This window comes from Danio rerio, chromosome 18 (assembly GCF_049306965.1).
Source record: "Danio rerio strain Tuebingen ecotype United States chromosome 18, GRCz12tu, whole genome shotgun sequence".
In the NCBI taxonomy this organism is placed as follows: Eukaryota; Metazoa; Chordata; class Actinopteri; order Cypriniformes; family Danionidae; genus Danio; species Danio rerio.
The window spans coordinates 45,555,374-45,575,000 of NC_133193.1; positions in this window are offsets into that span (position 1 = coordinate 45,555,374).

Below are 19,627 nucleotides of genomic sequence, written 5' to 3' on the forward strand. Positions count from 1 at the left end.
TGCACTTGTAGTTTTTATTATAGCTCATATAGCTCATGCAATTAATAAACTATTGGTAATGACTTTTTATTTATTATTATTAGGTCCACACATAATTCCACAGATTTTTAGCCCATTGTTGAGTATTTATTTACTTGTGTAAATGTGTATAAGTTTAGATTTATTCAGTTTTTAAATTAATTTCAGTAATAATATTGACTAATTTGAACGTGTTCATTTTGATTTATTTACAATACAGTTTGTAAAGTAATATTTTCTGTCTTTTTAGTAGTTATATTAGATAAGAGACTTGCTTTGTTTACCAAATAAGTGGAACTAGATGAATATTCTAATAAAAAAGCTATTTTTTTATTTCATATATTATGTTTTTAGTTATAATACTCCTAAAATAATTCCCCACAAATACGCAGACTATTTACTAAATTCTCAGCAGAAATGACAAAAAACTGTCTGGCCCTAATTATTACCTATATGTTGATGGATTTCAAATGATACCAATTCTGGCTCATAAATATCAGTGTCTGATACATTCGTGCATCCCTGGTTTTTATTATAGCTCATTTTCTCCATGTAATTAATGAACCATTAGTGTGGGCCTTTTTAATAGTATTGGCAATATTCTGACAGCTTATATTGGAATTAATAAAACATTAATATGGGCCTTTTGCATATTATTGTCCATTTTCTAATACATTAATTCAATATAGGCCAAAATATTAGTGGCCAATATATTAGTGCATCATTAGTTTTTCCTATAGTTCCCTTTCTTAATGCAATCAATACACCATTGGTACAGGCCTTTTTCATATTATTGTCAATATTCTGACATATTTATTTTAATTCAATATCGGCTGATAAATATTGATGGCTAATACATCAGTGCTTTTATATTTTTTATAATAGCTAATTTCCTCCATGCAATTAATAAACAATTGGTATTGGATTTATATACTTTTAAAAATATGATATTTATATTTTATTAATTATCATTTTATATTATTTATTACCAATATTTATACTTTATAATATATACTATTTTATATATATATATATATATATATATATATATATATATATATATATATATATATATATATATATATATATATATATATATATATATATATATATATATATACTATTACTATACCAATTCTGTCCAATAAATATCAGTATCAATATAACCGTGCATAATTATTTCATAGCTCTATTTAGATGTTTGATTTAAGTTAAATTAGTTTCAAGGTCTAAAAAATTCAAATGAGCAAGATACTTAATCATAACCATATACAAGGACATCAATTTGTAATCAAATTGATTTCATCTTTCGTCTGATTTCATCACTGATGACATAAGCAAAAGGAAGAGCTGGATCTGCCAGAAGCCTCAGTAATATGGCATGCCGCTCAGCATTCATAGTATGTTGACAGTAGGGATGTGTTTGTCTGACTAGACTCATCCTCATTATAGATCCGTGATCCATAATGGAAGATGTCTGGAAGACACTTTAAACACATGAATGAACTGCAGCGGCAATCTTCCAGAAGGACAACACGATGTACATCACGCACAGGCAAATGTATCTGTGTAAATACATTAATTTGTTTGCGCATTTGCGTCTGCTTGTTAGAGAACATCTAAGTTCCAGTGCATTCACATTTGATTGTGCCATTTGCATTGCTTTGTTCGGCGGGCTTGTGTGGGTGTGCGCATAAAAAGGCTGCTCAAGCATTCACAAACGTATATCTAACTGATTTCTTACCAGCCTCTTTACGGCACCCAGACTTTTGCAGACTCACAGCAAGGTTTTAGTGCAGATGGTGAGGTGCATTATCATGCGAGGGAAATGCGAGCAATTGCTCTTTATTGCAGAGCAGATGCTGACTGCATGGAAGTGGTATATCGCTAACGGAATGGTAGATTGCCTCTTTTCATTGATGACAGTAGAAACATCTGCAGGACAGGGTTTTTATGCAGACGAGACGTGATATAAAATCACTCTGCCAGAGATAAGAGATTAAAGGCCTATTTGATGCATGAACAGACGACAACAAAGTCTAATTACAGTTTGGATTATTCTGAGATTTTCAAAAAGACGACGTAAATCCACTAATTTGACTTTTAAAAGAAAAGCAAAGGCTAAATGACATGATCGAGCAAGGCTTGGCATCAAAGCAGGTGTGACCTCCGTCGTTCATCCATAACTCAGCTACGTTTATCATTTAATGGAGCCTTTTGACCTATTGATCTGACAGACACAAGTAGCGACTCCTCTCAATCAATGAGTCTGGCTGTAATATCGAGCTTTTAGAAAAAAAAGAAAATAAATGAAATGACACTGTTTTTAAATGGATTGTTTGCCCTAAAAAAAAAGAAGATATATATATATATATATATATATATATATATATATATATATATATATATATATATATATATATATATATATATATATATATATATAATTTACTGATTTAAAATTTTAAATAAAGTTCATAAATACAATACAAAACAAACATGGATACAAAAAGCCTCCATTAGCAGTGTTGGACAAGCTACTTGAAAAATGTAGTCAGCCAATATAGCTGTTCAGTCAACTTGAAATTGCTAAAGCTAATGTTAAAAAAAAAAAAAAAAACGTTAAAACTAATGTTAACTTAATCAACTTTTGTTGGGACAACATGAAGAGATAATGTGGAACCCTTCATTTTGATAGATAGATAGATAGATAGATAGATAGATAGATAGATGATAGATAGATAGATAGATAGATAGATAGATAGATAGATAGATAGATAGATAGATAGATAGATAGATAGATAGATAGATAGATAGATAGATAGATAGATAGATAGATAGATAGATATGTCCTCCTGGTTCCACAATATTTATTATTTCAAAGTCACTGAATTAAATTAAACAACAGGAAATTATATTTTACTTTATTTTCATGTGTTTAAATATAACAGTTTCACTCTTTATTTTCTCTACCAAATAAACATTACTCTCTTATGATTTGCTGATTAGAAATTTCTACATTTGATTCAGGGCCATGGTAACAGATGTAAAGAAATAAGGATCCCTCACCCTGGTGTCCAGCTCTTTATTGAGCAATTGCTTCTGTTAATAAATGACTGCTACACTTTCAATGTATCTAGGAGAACATTAGTTCATTCACCCCTGCTACACATCCTATGATTGCAGTGTATTACATGGAGAAAGATTGCATTCTATCATTTTAGTCAGCTCAGGCACAAAACAGACTAATACACTTGAATATGCGAAATCATTTTGAACCATTTTCTCATGTGCTTTTATTACTGATCATGTCAAAGCAACAATAAGCAAGGACACAGGTTAGTTAAACCACAAAGTTATAATAATAATAATGATAATAATGCTTGATTTTAATTATTTTATCAAGTCTGCAGTAAGTAAGGTTTGTTTTAAGAATGCACATGTATTCATGTATTGTATTAGTGATCATATGTTTATCGGTCAAGCAATACTTATTTTTGAAACCCACATACTTCTACCAAAAGAAAATTATCAGGCTGATACAGGGCTTGACATTAACTTTTTTGACCACCAGCCACTGTGGCTAAAGATTTCCAACATTATTAGCCACTCGCCATTTTTACTAGCCACAATTTTATAACACAGTTCCTTATGTAAACAACATTTATTACACAAATAAAACACAGGCATGTAAGTGCCATTTCATTTCAAAACAATCAATGCCCATTAAAAAAAAAAAAAAAAAAAAAAAAAAAAATCCATGTTGGATTCTAAGTGGGCTGCAAAAAATAATAATAATAATAAAAAATAAAATACAGGCATTGCAGATATTGCAGATGCATTCATCAAATTTGCTTAAACTAAGCATTCTAAAGTATGGCTGTATTTCACAAGGATTCTGACGCTACAATATGAAGCAGGTGCTTCACAAAAGTTGCATTTAAGGGGGAAACACGTCAAACTTAATGAAACATTTGAGGGCGCATGGAATCATCTTAAAGGCAGATGAATGCGCTGTCTTTGACAGCTTGTGACATCATCTGGCACTTTCTGAGTACATTTACATAGACATAATTACTCAGATTTTATCATGATTCAGACAATACTCTTATTAAGAGTTTACCATGTAAATAGTGATTTTTGATTACCTTAAATCACAAAATGCAGAGGTTTTTCTTTCCGTTCGCCATGTGGCATCAATTTCCATTAAAACAAAAGTGAAAGACACGAACATGCAAAATTAGATGATACTCTGGAGGAAACACTAGAGAGCCTGGTAATGTGATATTAATTGTTTTATACCGAAATTTTCCTTCTAAAAGTGCTTCCTTGGTCTTATCCATATTTCTTTGCAAGTTAAACAGACGTCGGTCACAAAAGGACATAAAAAACAATCAATACTTTAAATTATTTGCATGTGTTAACGCACTAATTTTGACAGTTTGGTCACCCCTGTTCAATGTTGCCAGATTGGAAATGTCAAAGTATCGTACCAGAACCTCAAAATTATCATATTTGGAGGAAACTGATCGTACACGAGTCAAACTGAGAGTATACAGCTATTATCTAGACACATAGCGTTTTGACACAACGTGCAAATTACCACAATACGTAAAAAAAAAAAAAAAAAAAAAAAAAAACTAGGTACCTTATTGAGAAGATTCAAACTCCACCTCTGAGTTGCTGTCATTGAATGTTGCATGTTGCCAGATGTTGAGGGATTTATTTTTCCGTACAAATTGGATGCCGTAATGGACTGCAAAATAGTGCTGGTTGGCTTGAAAGCAGTGTACACTCTGAGGTGTGCATGCTTTGTTTTGATGAGACTAACTTTGGAAAAAAACACGTTCACAAGACGCATTTGAATGGGGAAAAGCGAGAACATCAAGGGAAAACTCCCATCCTTCTCATCTTCCTTTACAGCACGAATTGTTTCAACATTATTGCTTAAAAGATCGACCTCAAACTGAAAACTACTGACCTAACCACGGGCACGCGCAGCAGGAGCGTTAACTCGTGAGAGAGAGCCATTCTCCACGTTAATTGGCTAAGAAGAGGCAACGTTAGACGTGCCTAACTCCACCTACACTCCCCAGACAGAACAGAAAAAATGCAGCTAGATCAATAACTAAAGAAACCCGAAGATTACAATGAAGGTACTTTTAAATGCCATATAATTCTGAAATTATCGTACAATATAGGATTTTTCTCATTATTGATCGTACATCGTACAGAGGTCGAAGTTATCGTACAAATACGATAATTATAGTACGTCTGGCAACACTGCCCATGTTCTAGATGTTTACTTTTTACTGTTGTCTGAGGTTAATATTTTAAAATTAAATCAGTTTTCTGCTGAATTAGTTTAAATTTTTTTTGTTGTAATTAAGTTTAAAAACACATATAAAGATTTTAATGTATCAATCTAGTGCTTCATTTGTATACATTTAGAAGAAAAATAACTTTTTGCACTAATATGTTAGCTTAAATAAATAAACATACAAGCCTGGAAGTCGATAATACGCTAAGCTAAATTATTTTGCACAAATCTCTGCAACTTTTTTTTACCTCTATTTTTTCATCATTTTATGTGAAACTGGTCTTTTTTTTTCAATGTGTGGTTTGGGAAATCACATCTGACGTCTGGATAAAGCAATATCCTGCAGAGTGGGACAACTGACACAGCAATATAAGTGAAGAATCTTCAAGTGCTGAGGGACTCGTGTGTCTGTTTCTCTCTCCATCCACTGATGGATGTCGTGACCGGATGACACCCAATGTGACCCCATCAGTTCTCTCCCAGCCCAGCTCCACCCTCAGCCGCCACTCTATCTAGTGCAGACCCCTCCATTTGTCGCCTGAGCTTTTTCGAGCCCAATTGCTACTATCAGCCGCTCTCCGTGGTGCTGATACTGTCGGGCAGAAATTGAGAATAACAATCGTAAACGCTAGTGCATAATCGCATCTGTCCAGCATGGAATGTCAGCAGACGAATATCATTAGTATCATGTCACAACAAATCATCTTCCTTCAACACCAGGGAACAGGATATAAATAAGAAAGGTCATCGACAGTAATTGGAAATGCCTCCTATTGGGGATCAGACCCCCACTTCTCTGGATAGAGAGACTACAGTGAAAGTTATAAGGGCAGATATCAAGAAGTGAGAACTGCAATTAAACATCTTTCTACAGAGTCTGACTGGTGACAGGAGAGTGTTTATTACAGCATATTTCCTCAAGTTACCAGAACCTAGTTGACAGAGTGACAACAAACCATTAAGCGCATGACACAACAAACCAACATCAAAGAACTGAAAACTGACCATTGGTCGAAACGGTTCTGTCTGGACCAGAAAGATAAACGAATATAGCCTACTGAAGCGAGAATGTGAATTATGTGCCTGCATAAGAGGATGTACCTTTCCATACCCACAGTGGCAGTATCTGTATTATAAAACCAGAAATTCATCTCATCACAGGCAATTCCGAAAGATAGCCACTTAATTAATTTGGTTGCAGATACTGACGCAAATGTCCATCCACCATCTTCCCCACCACCACCAGGTTGACCTGTCCAAGAGGGTAGGCACCACCCCTGCCTTCATCCTTGGCAGTCATATCTGGATCTACAACAGGGGTGCTCAACCCTGTTCCTGGGGATCAACCATCCTGCATAGTTCAGCTCCACCAACCCTGATCAGACACACCTGAATCAATTAATTAGGACGTCAACTGTACTTGATCATTACAGGCAGGTGTGTTTGATATGGGTTGCAAATGAAATCTGCAGGAAGGTCGATCTCCAGGAACAGGGTTGAGCACCCCTGATCTACAAGCTTCTGATTCAAGCTACAGGATCTCCGTCGAAGAAAACCTATGTTTTGTTAAATGATACTTTTGTCAAATAACACTCATCAAATAAAAGCAATTCAATATCATATTTATCTTCCTGGTCTTTTAGGTAGAACTAGTGCTGCAAAGCATTAAACAACAGCAACAATTCTATATAATTTATTCACAGTACTTCATACTCACCACAGAGTGATTTGCTTGTGCAAATATATCTGATATTCTAAAAAAATTCCATAGTGTTTGCAAGTATTCATATTATGCGACAAAATGACATGAGTTTTTGTATGTTTTCTTTCACACTATTTGTCTTTTGCTCATAGCTGAACAGCCAGTCAGAGCACTCTCTTGCAAACGCACAATGGCCAATACAAAATCTATATTCTGAGACCTTCTCCGCACACACTTGGGTATTTTTTTGAGTAAGAAAAAAAAGCCAAAAACTCTAGTTTCCAGCTACACAATAATACTGACGTTTTTGAAAATTTCACCCTGTCAGGAGTTTAGAAAGTTTTAGTTTTGGTGACCCAAAACTGCATTTAAATGTGAAAGAATACCCAAATTGCATAGAAAATGTAGCATTTTCAAAATATCCATGTGGACAGAGACTGAATCTGGCAAAAAACCCTGGAGCCCAAACAAACTAGCCTGACAGATTTTCACCAACAGCTCGATGCTGTCAAGTGATCAACCATTGGCTTAGTGTGTCTCAGCAACTTTATACTGACTTGAATGTAAATGTAGGAGTTTCAGTTTTTATGACTACTGATTTGATAAACGGCCATATATATATATATATATATATATATATATATATATATATATATATATATATATATATATATATATATATATATATATATAGCCCCCCCTGTATTATTAGCGCCCCTGTTTATTTTTTTTCTGTTTAATGGAGGGAAGATTGTTTCAGCACATTTCTAAGCATAATAGTTTTAAAAACTTATTTCTAATAACTGATTTATTTTATCTTTGCCATGATGACAGTAAATAATATTTTACTTGATATTTTTCAAAACACTTCTACACAGCTTAAAGTGACATTTAAAGGCTTAACTAGGTTAATATAGGTTAACTAGGCAGGTTAGGGTAATTAGGCAAGATCTGTACACTATCAAAAAAAAATTGCTTAAAAAGGCTAATAATTTTGTTCCAAAAATGGCTTTGAAAAAAATTTAAACTGCTTTTATTCTTGCCGAAATAAAACAAATAAGACGTTCTCCAGAAGAAAAAAATATTATCAGACATACTGTGAAAATTTGCTTGCCCTGTTAAACATTATTTGGGAAATATTTAAAAAGAAAAAAAAAATGAATTATTTTATGAATTTATGTGTTATAATCCTCCCCCAACCCCCCCCCCCCCCCCCTCCCCCCACATTGTTGTTGTTCTTTTCCCCAATTTCTGCTTGACATAAAGATTTTTCAACACATTTCTAAACACAATAATTTATTAACTTTATTAACTTATTTATTTTATCTTTGTCATGATGATAGTAAGTAATATTTTACTAGATATTTTTCAAGACCAAGTCTTAAAGTGACATTTAAAGGCTTAATTAGGTTAATTAGTTATTAGTTTAATTAGGCAAGTTATTGCATAATGACAGTTTGTTCTGTAGACACTTAAAAAAAAAAAAAAAAAGCTTAAAAGGGCTAATATTTTGACCTTAAAATGATTTATAAAAATTAAAAATTGTTTTTATTCTAGCCGAAATAAAACAAAAAAGACATTCCCAGAAGAAAAAAAAATATTATCAAACATACTGTTAACATTTCCTTGCTCTGTTAAACATCATTTGGGAAATATTTAAAAAAGAAAAAAAAAATCTAATGGGGGGCTAATAATTTTGACTTCAACTGTAAATATGGCCAAGACGAAACCAGGATTCAATTAAGACTGCAATTATGATATTAATCATGTAAATGTACAATATGTATACATTATAAATGTGCCTTATAAATAATATTACAAGAATCCATCTTGAGACACAACAAACATATCATTTCAGAACCATTAATGTAAGGTTGACTGTCAGCAATGTTTCCTTCCTTTTCTCCTGGTGCACTTAGCAATTTTTCAAAATGTATTTTTTGCCATTACAAGTTTTTATTCGATGCTGACATTGCCATGCACATGCAATGACATGTAGCTACTGGAACACAGTGTGTGAATTTTCCAACCACCGCTGCATACAAAGAAATTCCCTACCTCTGCTGCTGTTTATTTGATAGGTGAGACAGGAAAGTGGCATCAGCCGGCAGGAGAAAGAGAAAAGGTGACAAGACGCATGGCAGGCTTGAATCTGCAGGGTATGCTCTGGAAATATTTTGGAAATACAATCTCATGCAAATCATCTATGGCTTTTACATTCTTGTAGTTATTTATATTGCATCTACCCTGACTAACATCCATTAAAATCATTGAAGTCTGTTTTTAAAAGCGATGTATAGCACAAATCTGAAAAATGATGTCATCGTTTCTTTCACTTGTTTTAAACCAGTTTGAATTTCTTTCTTCTGTTGAACACAAAATAAGATATAATAAAGAAACCTGTAATCCACAGTATTTGACTTTACTACTATAGAAGTAATTCAATTCAATTCATCTTTATTTCTATAACGCTTTTACAATGTAGATTGTGTCAAAGCAGCTACACAAAGAAGATTATAGTAATTTGAAACAGTGTAGTTTAGTTTTCAGAGTTTAAGTTCAGTTTAGATTAGCTCAGTTCAGTGTGTTTAAATATCACTGCTGAGAGTCCAAACCATCAAGAGTAATCCATTGATGCACAGCTCTACAAGTCCCAAACTGTGCAAGCCAGTGGCAACAGTGTTGAGGAAAAAAAAAATCACCAGTGAGGGAAAAATAAAAAATAAATTAATAAAAACTATAGAGAAACCTGGTTCAGTTGGACACGAACATGTCTCATATGGTCAAACATCTTGTGGAGAGCTGCAGTCTGGGTACCGAAGTCTGGATGTCAGCGAAGACTCATCTGTCTCTGGAGTCTCACAGGAATCAGCAGACGAATGCTCTCTACTCCTCCATGACCACCACAGCAGCTGCTATGGCCGGTCCAGGAATGTGGAAACCTTTGGTTATCTCTTTACAGGTCTTGCATCGCTTCAGTGGCACTGCATAATCTCTGGGGGTCTCGGGATGAGTATCTCCAGGTGGAAATAGAGAATAAAGAGAATAATTAGCATAGCTGCTGTTCATAGTGTATATAAACAAGATGCAAAAACCAGCACGGGGGCACATTCATGCATCATACCGATATGTGATGCATTGAGTGTATGCTTTGCTAAAAAGATAGGTTTTTAATCTAGTTTTGAACTGCGAGAGTGTGTCTGCGTCGGACATTTATTAGGAAAGCTATTCCAGAATTTAGGAGCCATAAATGAGAAGGCTCGACCTCCTTTACTCGACTTTGCTATTCTAGGTACTACCAGAAGCCCTGAGTTTTGAGATGTACAGGAGTGGGTTGGAGTGTAGCGAGACAGTTGGTTGGTAAAAGGGTTTCTTTTTTTAAATATTTTGATTAAAAAGACTCAAAAAGGTTTGAAAGTAGATACTGAGTGAATTTTCATATTTGGGTGAACAATCCCATCACATGTAGTAGTGAGGTCTGATGATGACAGAGTGGATCTCCTTATATTGCATCTTTCTACCACAGTCTTAATCTTCAAGGAAATAATTTTAAAGTTAATTCCTTTTCCGCATGTGATTTGACACATCTTGTCCACCATTTAATGATAAAGAATCTACTTGGAGGCACCATGGAGTCATTGATGAGTGACTTTAATCAGTAGTTTCTCAGGAGTGAAGGTAAAGGCACTCTTCCAGAGATATTTAGCAGATTAGAGTCTCCAACAACTTCAGCTGGAAGTGGTGTGTTCTTCAGCTCGCAATGCAGACATGTCAATCCACCCATTCCCTCGTGGTCCAGCCCATTTGTCCTGGTATAATCTATTACGGTTCAGACAGTACTGACAACACCTCAACTCCATCTGCTTTGCTTAGACTTTGGGGCCTTTCCAGCACGACCAAAAGAGTCGGGACAGACATATTTACCGTCCTAATACCTCTATAAATGTGCCATGATTGATTCGTCCTGGATTATTCTTGTGTCAGGGCACATCTGAAAAGCCCTGTAATGAGACGCATACGTCCCTCCACAGCTGCAACTCGATCACAAGTGATAAACGAGACACATGCCGAGGGATCTGTGACAAGTATTGTGGAAGAGAACGGAGTGGGGATGGAAGTGCGAGAAAGAAACCTAATTTCTTTTCAAAGTATGTTTTCCCTCTTGTCTCGCCGAGCTGGAATGAATGGGTCGGTCAGTCACTCTAGGTAGTGTTTGTGAGAGCTCAAGGCGACACAGAAATTGGTTTCTTACCTGGTGTTGGCGAGCTGTGAATTGAGAGAGCAAGGAGTCTTCCCTGCGGTGAGCACTACTGTGACCCGTACTGACCTGCTTTTTTCTGTATTCCGATTATTTTTGCTTCCTACAGACAAATTAAACAAACAAATGCATGTTTTGGTTCACAGGAAGCAGTTCCAAACTGTGCACAGTTAATGGCATATTGCCAAAGGTTTTGTCTAGGCTCCATCAGACTGCCGTATCGATTTCCGCAGATGACTTCATCCAGGGATCAACAATAGCCGGTGTCTTTGAGTGCTCTTTGACTGTACCCAGCGCCGTTGTAATGGTGATCAATAATAAAAATGATATGCACTTAGACTGATGTTGTGCAATGCAACAATTAGACAGCACAATCCCCATTACCAGACACTCCGAATGTCTGAAACGCAAACATAAACAAGTGCTCCTAAATGGCTTGGATGTCTTTTCTGATTGCATTGAGAATAAGTGGAAACTGTGCTCATGAATTTTCAACTTAATCATTTATGAACGTGTCAAGAGTTTGAGTCCTTTAATGAAAAAGTGGCAAAACTGTTAGATCACTGGAAATGCAACTACATGTGATGAATATTTCATACGGACTGAAATGTATGGCGGACGGAAATGAAGATTGCGTCAAAACAGCACTCATTAACACCTAAAGAGTGAATCAGAGGCTTGTTGAAATTTAATAAGTCTCATGCCCCCAGAGAGAAGTTACGACTGATGGATGTCCAAACACTTAGACTCTGGAAGAAAAACATTTTTATTTTAATGAATTAATGAAGTAAGATCAGTAGTGTAGAACAAATTCATAAGCCTCCTGTCACGAATCCCAATCTTTCAGCATTCTGCAATACAAATTGCATTTTGGCTTAGCAAATGGACCTAGTTTTGCCTAGGCTCCTTTGGGTAAAATTTAGAGATCCATGGACCCACTGAGATCTCCAAAGGAGATGATTTAGCCTCCACAGTACTTATACTCATATTTAACATTTAACACAATCATCTTTAATGTGTATTAATTAACAATAACTATTAATTAATAATAAAAAAAAACAGGTTGCACAAATAAAATTGCTGCTTGAAGATTGTGTCAAAACAGCACTGATTTACAAGAGGGATTGCAATTATTTATTGTTTATTTTAACACCTAGAAAGTCAATCAGAGGCTTGTGGAAATGTAATGAAAAAGTGGCAAAACTGTTAGGACACTCCACCTCACAGGAAATGCAACTACATGTGATGAATATTTCATACGGATTGAAATGTATGGCGGACGGAAATGAAGATTGTGTCAAAACAGCACTCATCAACACAATGGAATCAGAGGCTTGTTCCATCGATGCACAGCTCCACGAGTCCCAAACCAAGCAAGCCGGTGGAGACAGTGGCGAGGAATAAACTTCAATTAATAACAGTGAGCGAAAAAAAAAAAAAAAAAAAACCCTGAGAGAAACCAGGCTCAGTTGGACACCAACATTTCTCCTCTGGTCAAACTTCCTTTTCAGAGCTTTAGTCTTGGTGCTGGAGGCTGAAGAACACTGGATGTCTATAGTGGAGAACTGAAGGTATGAGTAGGTCACTGGTGGGTCTTCCAGGAATCAGTCTCATGCTCTACGCTCCTGCATGGCTGATGCATCATCAGCCCAGGATATGGCCTGCTCCAGGATTATGGATACCTTGGCTTAATTTCTTCACAGGCCTTGGATGGCATCAATAACACTGCATAATCTTAAGAAGCCTCTGGATGAATATCCCCAGGTGGAAATTTTTAAATAAAGAAAATAATTAGTATAGCTGGTTTCCATAGTGTTATTAAACGCAAAATGGACAAATTAAGTGCTATAAATGAAAATAGTAGTATATAAACAGACATAGAAACAAACATATAAACCGTATGAGTGTTTCTAACAAAATGTCGGGTACATTAAGACAGGATGAGTGTGTCCTACAGGTGGTTTGTCAAGCCCACTCACTTGTATGGAGCACATGTGTTATGCATTGTATGTGTGCTTTACTAAAAAAGATAGGTCTTTAATCTAGTTTTGAACTGAGAGAGTGTGCCTGAGTCTTGGACATTATCAGAAAGACTATTCTAGAGTTTAGGAGCCATAAATGTAAAAGGTTCAACCTCCTTTAGTACACCTCGCTATTCTTTGTACTACTAGAAGCCCTGAGTTTTAAGATCTGAAAGAGCAGGTTGGATTGTAGCGAGACAGAAGGTTGGTTAGATGCTCAGGACCTAGAGTATTCAAAGCTTTATAGGTAAGAAGCAATATTTTACAATCAATACTAAACAGGCAGCCAATGTAAATAGGATAAATTTGGGATTTATTTAATTGATCATGGACAGAAAATGGACTGGTGTGTGTTTGTGTGTGTTATTTAAACAGACTGTTGTATATTTCTTAAGCTTACTAATTAGTTTAGTTTCAAATTAATTAATTAGTAAAAAAATAAATCAGCTAAAACAAGCTTTGCACAGTGGTTAATATAGGCAGCTGCTTAGCATGGCAACAAAGTATAAACACTGGCAGATTATTTTGTTATGTTTTTATGATTACGCATTTGCATAACAGCTCGAATTGCTCTGACCTTCAGATGGCAACAATAGCGCGAGCACATATTCTAGCAGTGCCACATTTATCAGGGGAAATAAAAAAAGGTCCCTATCTGCAAATAATTGAACTTAATTCTGTCCCTGGGTGGTACTCGGACCAGTAGACAGAAATCACTTGACAGTTTTAATGCTATTAAACATATTAGATTGATCCCAAAAGTTAATGCGCTTATTCATTACAAGTTTACATTAACATTTTTTTATTCAAATCTAACAAACCTTTCGCCATTCCATCACAATCCACCAGTTGGGAAACCCTAATCTTCAAAACTAGCACATGTTCAAGTACGCACAAGCGTGTAGCCATAATGCCACTTCCCTCTCTGTTGTTTTCATCATAGCAGAGGTAATAACACTCAGTAGTCTTTGATAAGATGAGGCAGTAACCTGCTGTTTTGCCAGCACCAGTCTTCTGCTTCCCCTTGTCCCACCGCAGGCTACCCCTCGGTCCACCCGAGACCCCCACTAATCATGTGCACCTGGATCTAACAGCTGGACAACTGTTCCCCGCTGACCCCAGCAGGGTGTTCTTAAGCGCACACCATCATTTCACATCCACCATTTGAACCGATTCCTGATTGTTACAAAAGACAAACCGAAAATCTGAAGAGCCTCCTGTTGCGTTTTCGCCCAATATTCATAAACGACAAACAAAGGCGCTTAGCCAATCTCCCGTAGTGCAAACATCTCAGGAGAAACAAAAATAAGCACAACATCTATCAACAAATATGATTATGCTCTGAAAACAATGCAATTGAAAAATCATTTTCTGAAAATACTGTTAGTGATGCTTGGCGCTGGAAAAGTATGGAGTGGTTGGCAATGGGTTGCCAAAAATAAAAATAAAAAGTTGGCAAAGCTTTTAACTGCGGTTTGACACATAATGTACTGTACATTATACTACAGAGGGTCATTCTGGTTGGACATTGGTTGGTTGATTTAAAGGTCAATAATATAAGCCCTCTTAAGACTTTTTCTTTCAATTGGCTATAAACCAAACCATTGTTCTCCAATGACTTGCTGAATTAACTGATCTTGCTTATAGTGAACCTAATTAACCGAGTTAAGTCTTTAAGTAGGCACTGGAAAAGTATGGTTGTACTGTAAGCTGTACCAACGAGGGTCATTCTGGTGGAACTTTCGAATTACGTGTGCACTGTTATGTGACAAAAACTATGCTACACACAGAGAGTGGTGCAAGAGTTCAAACATTTCAATAGAGATTTCTGATGACTAAATTTGTCAAGAGAACAGTGGATCGCTGAAGTGTACGTTTGTCTTAAGACATCTGAGTAGGTCATACTGCACTGGTATAATGAGTGTTCACACAATAATAACTGGCAATATTATAAAGTTATAGTTATTTTAGTTCAGCTGGTTGGATTGATTGATTGATTGATTGATTGTAGGTCAACATTATAAGATTCATTAAGACTTATTGAATTCAGTTGGCTACAGAACAAACCATTCTTTTTCAATGACCTGCCAAATTAACTGAACTTGCATATAGTTAATCTAATTAACATAGTTAGGTCTTTAAATTGCGCTTTAAGATGATATATATAGATTGATATAGAGGGGGGTTGGTAATAATTCAGACATGACATCCAGACATCAACTAAAATATATATATATATGGCATACATATATATATATATATATATATATATATATATATATATATATATATATACACACACACACACACACACACACACACACACAACAGTTATGTCTGGTTCTCGAATCTCCTTGGCTGATAGCAATGCGGTATTTTGCAATAACAGCACTCGTACAGCACTTGTTTACTCTTCTGTTTTTTTTTCCACCCACATAGAGTGATAGCAGATCAATAAACTTATATTATTGCAGCTTTTGGACTACATAATGTACTTTTGAGGCTTTTTGTAGACAAGAATGTAGTTGTTTAGATTGCAATCATGCAGTTTATTTATAAGGACAGTGCCTTTATTAAATATTTCTAATTTTGGAGAGCACATTGGCAGTCATCAGCCTGTCATACTGAGCAGAGCAAAGACGGTTGACGTTCTGCCAAAAGATGGTGACAGAGACCACATAATAAGCCATTAGAGGAGAAAACCTCTGGTGACTAAACTACAGCTGATCAAATTATTATAAAACAGGAAAGTAACATTCTCAGTCAATTTTTATTGTTTGTATATTGTAGTGCTGTATTTATTCCATCGTAAACTGGTAGTGTTTGCTTTGCTTTGGCTTCTTCTGGGTTAATTATTGTGGTATCCCAATTGCAACAGAGAAATACTGAGAAATGTCTCTAGACTGATGGCATTTCATGTCGTTCAGCCTTATAATCTTAATGTGTGCAAATTCACCTGTTTTGTCATCAGTTTAGACATTACGCTAGAGAATCATTCAAATACTAGCTCTAAAGTGATGTTTGTAAATTAGCAATGGTTTCTGCTGTTTTGACGTCAGCTGCAGATGTGAATGAAAGTCAGAAGAATATTGTTCCTCGTACAAAAGAATTTTTTTTTTTGACTCTCTGTGTTTGATTTTCTTTTTACATACACGATTATGCAGTCAGATTGTTGTATAAACTCAATATCACATTCGTAGCAGTTTGATATGACTGTATATCTTCACTAGTGGGACACTATATATTCTCTTTTAGCTGCCTAAAAATATTTTATAAGCCATGATATCATGTCAAAAAAATAAATAAAAAATCCCAAGCATAAGTTACTGAATCCATTGTGTAAATGCTCTAAATTCAGGCATGCCTGCAGTTATATATTTCTTAAAGTACAAATATATCATTAAGCAAAAGAATAAATGATCTATTGTGACCTACAGAAAGTGTTTTTTAAAATGTATGAACATTTTTCCTCATAAATCCTAACCCTTCTTTTGACAGTTGTTTGATCATGTTGAATCTAATTAACACTAATTAGCTGAAAGTGTGAAACTATACTATGATACTAGCAGAACTTCACCTGATAAGGCACTTACAAATGAACCCAGTGATTTTAAACGGCTCCTGGTTTTCTTTATGTTCATGTCACGCCACATTAACGAATAATTCATAATTATGAATAGCGGCTTTAAAATTAAAGGCACCACAGGTTACTACATCTTTAAACCTTTTTCTAGCACAAAGAAGTTCAGCAGAGAAGAAAAATATCAACTAATAATGGAACATTTTGTTCTGTTTTACACAAATGGCTTCAGAAAACACTGCATATTAGAAAAGTACTTTAAGAGTGTCCTTTAGTTTTTAGAAAAAGTGCAGCTTGAACATTCTGCGTAACATCTGCAAAAGTTCAAAAAAAAAGTGTGTTATTTTTAACTTATCTCCTAAAGTAACGTTTTAGGTCCTGATATGAATGTATATTAATTTCCATTAGAGCATAAGTTGTACACACACACACACACACACACACAGATACATGCATTCCCATATGTTGGAATGACTCATTCCTGCAATCCTGTCTAAGATCAGTTCCAGCTCAGGAGAGATTGATTAATATTGCTTATAAATCCACAAAGTGCTGACTGCAGATCCCCACAGCTGCCGGCAGAAACGTGCTTTCCACTCTCATCATCAAGACGCGTGTTTGGGAAAAAGTTAATGAATATGTCGTTAGGAAGCACCAGTGATTGATGCGGGTGTAACAAACATGTCAGGCTGTTTTACTTTTTATATTTTCCTCTGTTGAGTCTATCCTGCTTAGAAACTTGGTTGATTCATAAATGGCAGTCAATATGCAAATGAGGAAATTTCCATCAGGTTTTTTTTTTTTTTTTTTAAGTGAATGTCACATATTATGAAACGCGTGTCAAGAGTTGGTGTTAAATTCTACAGTAAATGAAAGACGAGGCTTTTTAAATGCTATTTTGCTCATATGTACAGCTAATGAGATGCACATTCTCTTGTGGAAATGAGCTGTTATGTGAGGACCATTGAAATATTGTAAATTAATTCACACCCTGGTGTAACAGCCATGTTATTGACGCGTTGTCATCTTGAGGGTTGCACTAATTTTCAATACTTCAAAAATATGTCGTCAGATATTCCTTACATAATTTTGTTAAAAAAAGTGAGCAAGAAGCCCAGATGCGTTGAATGTACAGGTGTGTTTGTGTTGCGTTTGGCTAAGATAAAATAAATCTGTTATTAATGTTTAGAAATGTCTTGAAAAAACACTTCTAAAAGAGAAGTTGGGGAAGGACTCACTAATTCAGGAGGGCTAATAATTCTGACTTCAACTACAGTAAACCCACACACATACACACAAACACATACATTCTGCAGGTTTGATGTTGTAAGTAGACCATGGAACGTGGCTGTTTAATCCCTCTCTTTGAAGAGATTCGTGTCTCCTAATGAAGGTGGAGTATTTGTGAACCTCAGTGAGCCACAGCTGTTCAAGCAGCGACCAGATTAACTCCTTCTCTGACTACTGAGGCTTTCCATTAGGAATTTAGAAGCCGCGACTTTGTCATCAGTCTATATTAGTCTTGGTTGCTGATTTTCCCCATGATCCTGAAGAGAAGTATGCTGATGTTCTGACACGCTTGGAGTCATCAGTTAGGACGGGAGATTAATCAAACTGCAAACATTTGTAGTTCCCTCTGAACACATCGGATTAGTTCCAACAACTCAAACATCCTTACGTTATATAATTTTTCTCTGTTCAAATAAATCTCTGCGGTGTAATTCAGTGATTAGCCCACTTGCCAAACATTCCAGCAAATGTCCTTAAACAACAACCAACACCTCTTCAATAACAAGAAAGCTTCTGATATTTTGGGTATTCAAACAACAACAACTGAGGTGTTTGCTATTTGCTGAGCTTCCCCTAAAAAAAAAATCTTTCAGAACAATGAAGACACGCTAAGACGATGTAGAAGGTGTCTAAATGTAAATTCTCACTTTGTCTTGTCTAGGTAACCACAATTGAAAAAGAAGTAATAAGCAGTTCTAAAGACATACGCATGTAAACGCTGTGATTACCTGTTTACTGACTGACCACACAAACATCTTTACCATAAGAAGACAGCATTTCTGACAACACCTAGCGAGCCACCTTGCCATCTTGATAGACAACTGTCTTGTTAGCATTCTAATGGAAAATAAGCCTTGTAAGTGAACGATTGTACAAATACAATATGTTTAATACAATTTCAGAAGCAACGTAGCTTAGGTGTTTATATTTACGTTTACATTTAGTTATTTAGCAGACGCTTTTATCCAAAGCGACTTACAAATAAGGACAAGGAAGCAATTTACACAACTATAAGAGCAACAATGAATAAGTGCTATAGGCAAGTTTCAGGTCTGTAAAGTCTAAGAAGGAAATTATTAGTATTTTTTTTTTTTTTGAGTGCAGTTAGTGGTATATCCAGAGAGGCAATTGCAGATTAGGAAGTGAAGTGGAGACTAAACAGTTGAGTTTTTAGTCGTTTCTTGAAAACAGCGAGTGACTCTGCCGTTCTGATGCAGTTAGGGAGTTCATTCCACCAACTGGGCAGATTAAACGCGAGCATTCGGGAAAGTGATTTCTTCCCTCTTTGCGATGGAACCACGAGGCGATGTTGATTCACAGAACGCAAGTTTCTGGAGGGCACATAGATCTGCAGAAGTGAGAGCAGATAAGAAGGAGCAAAGCCAGAAGTCGCTTTGCAGGCAAACATCAGAGCTTTGACATGTGCTCTTTTAGGTTC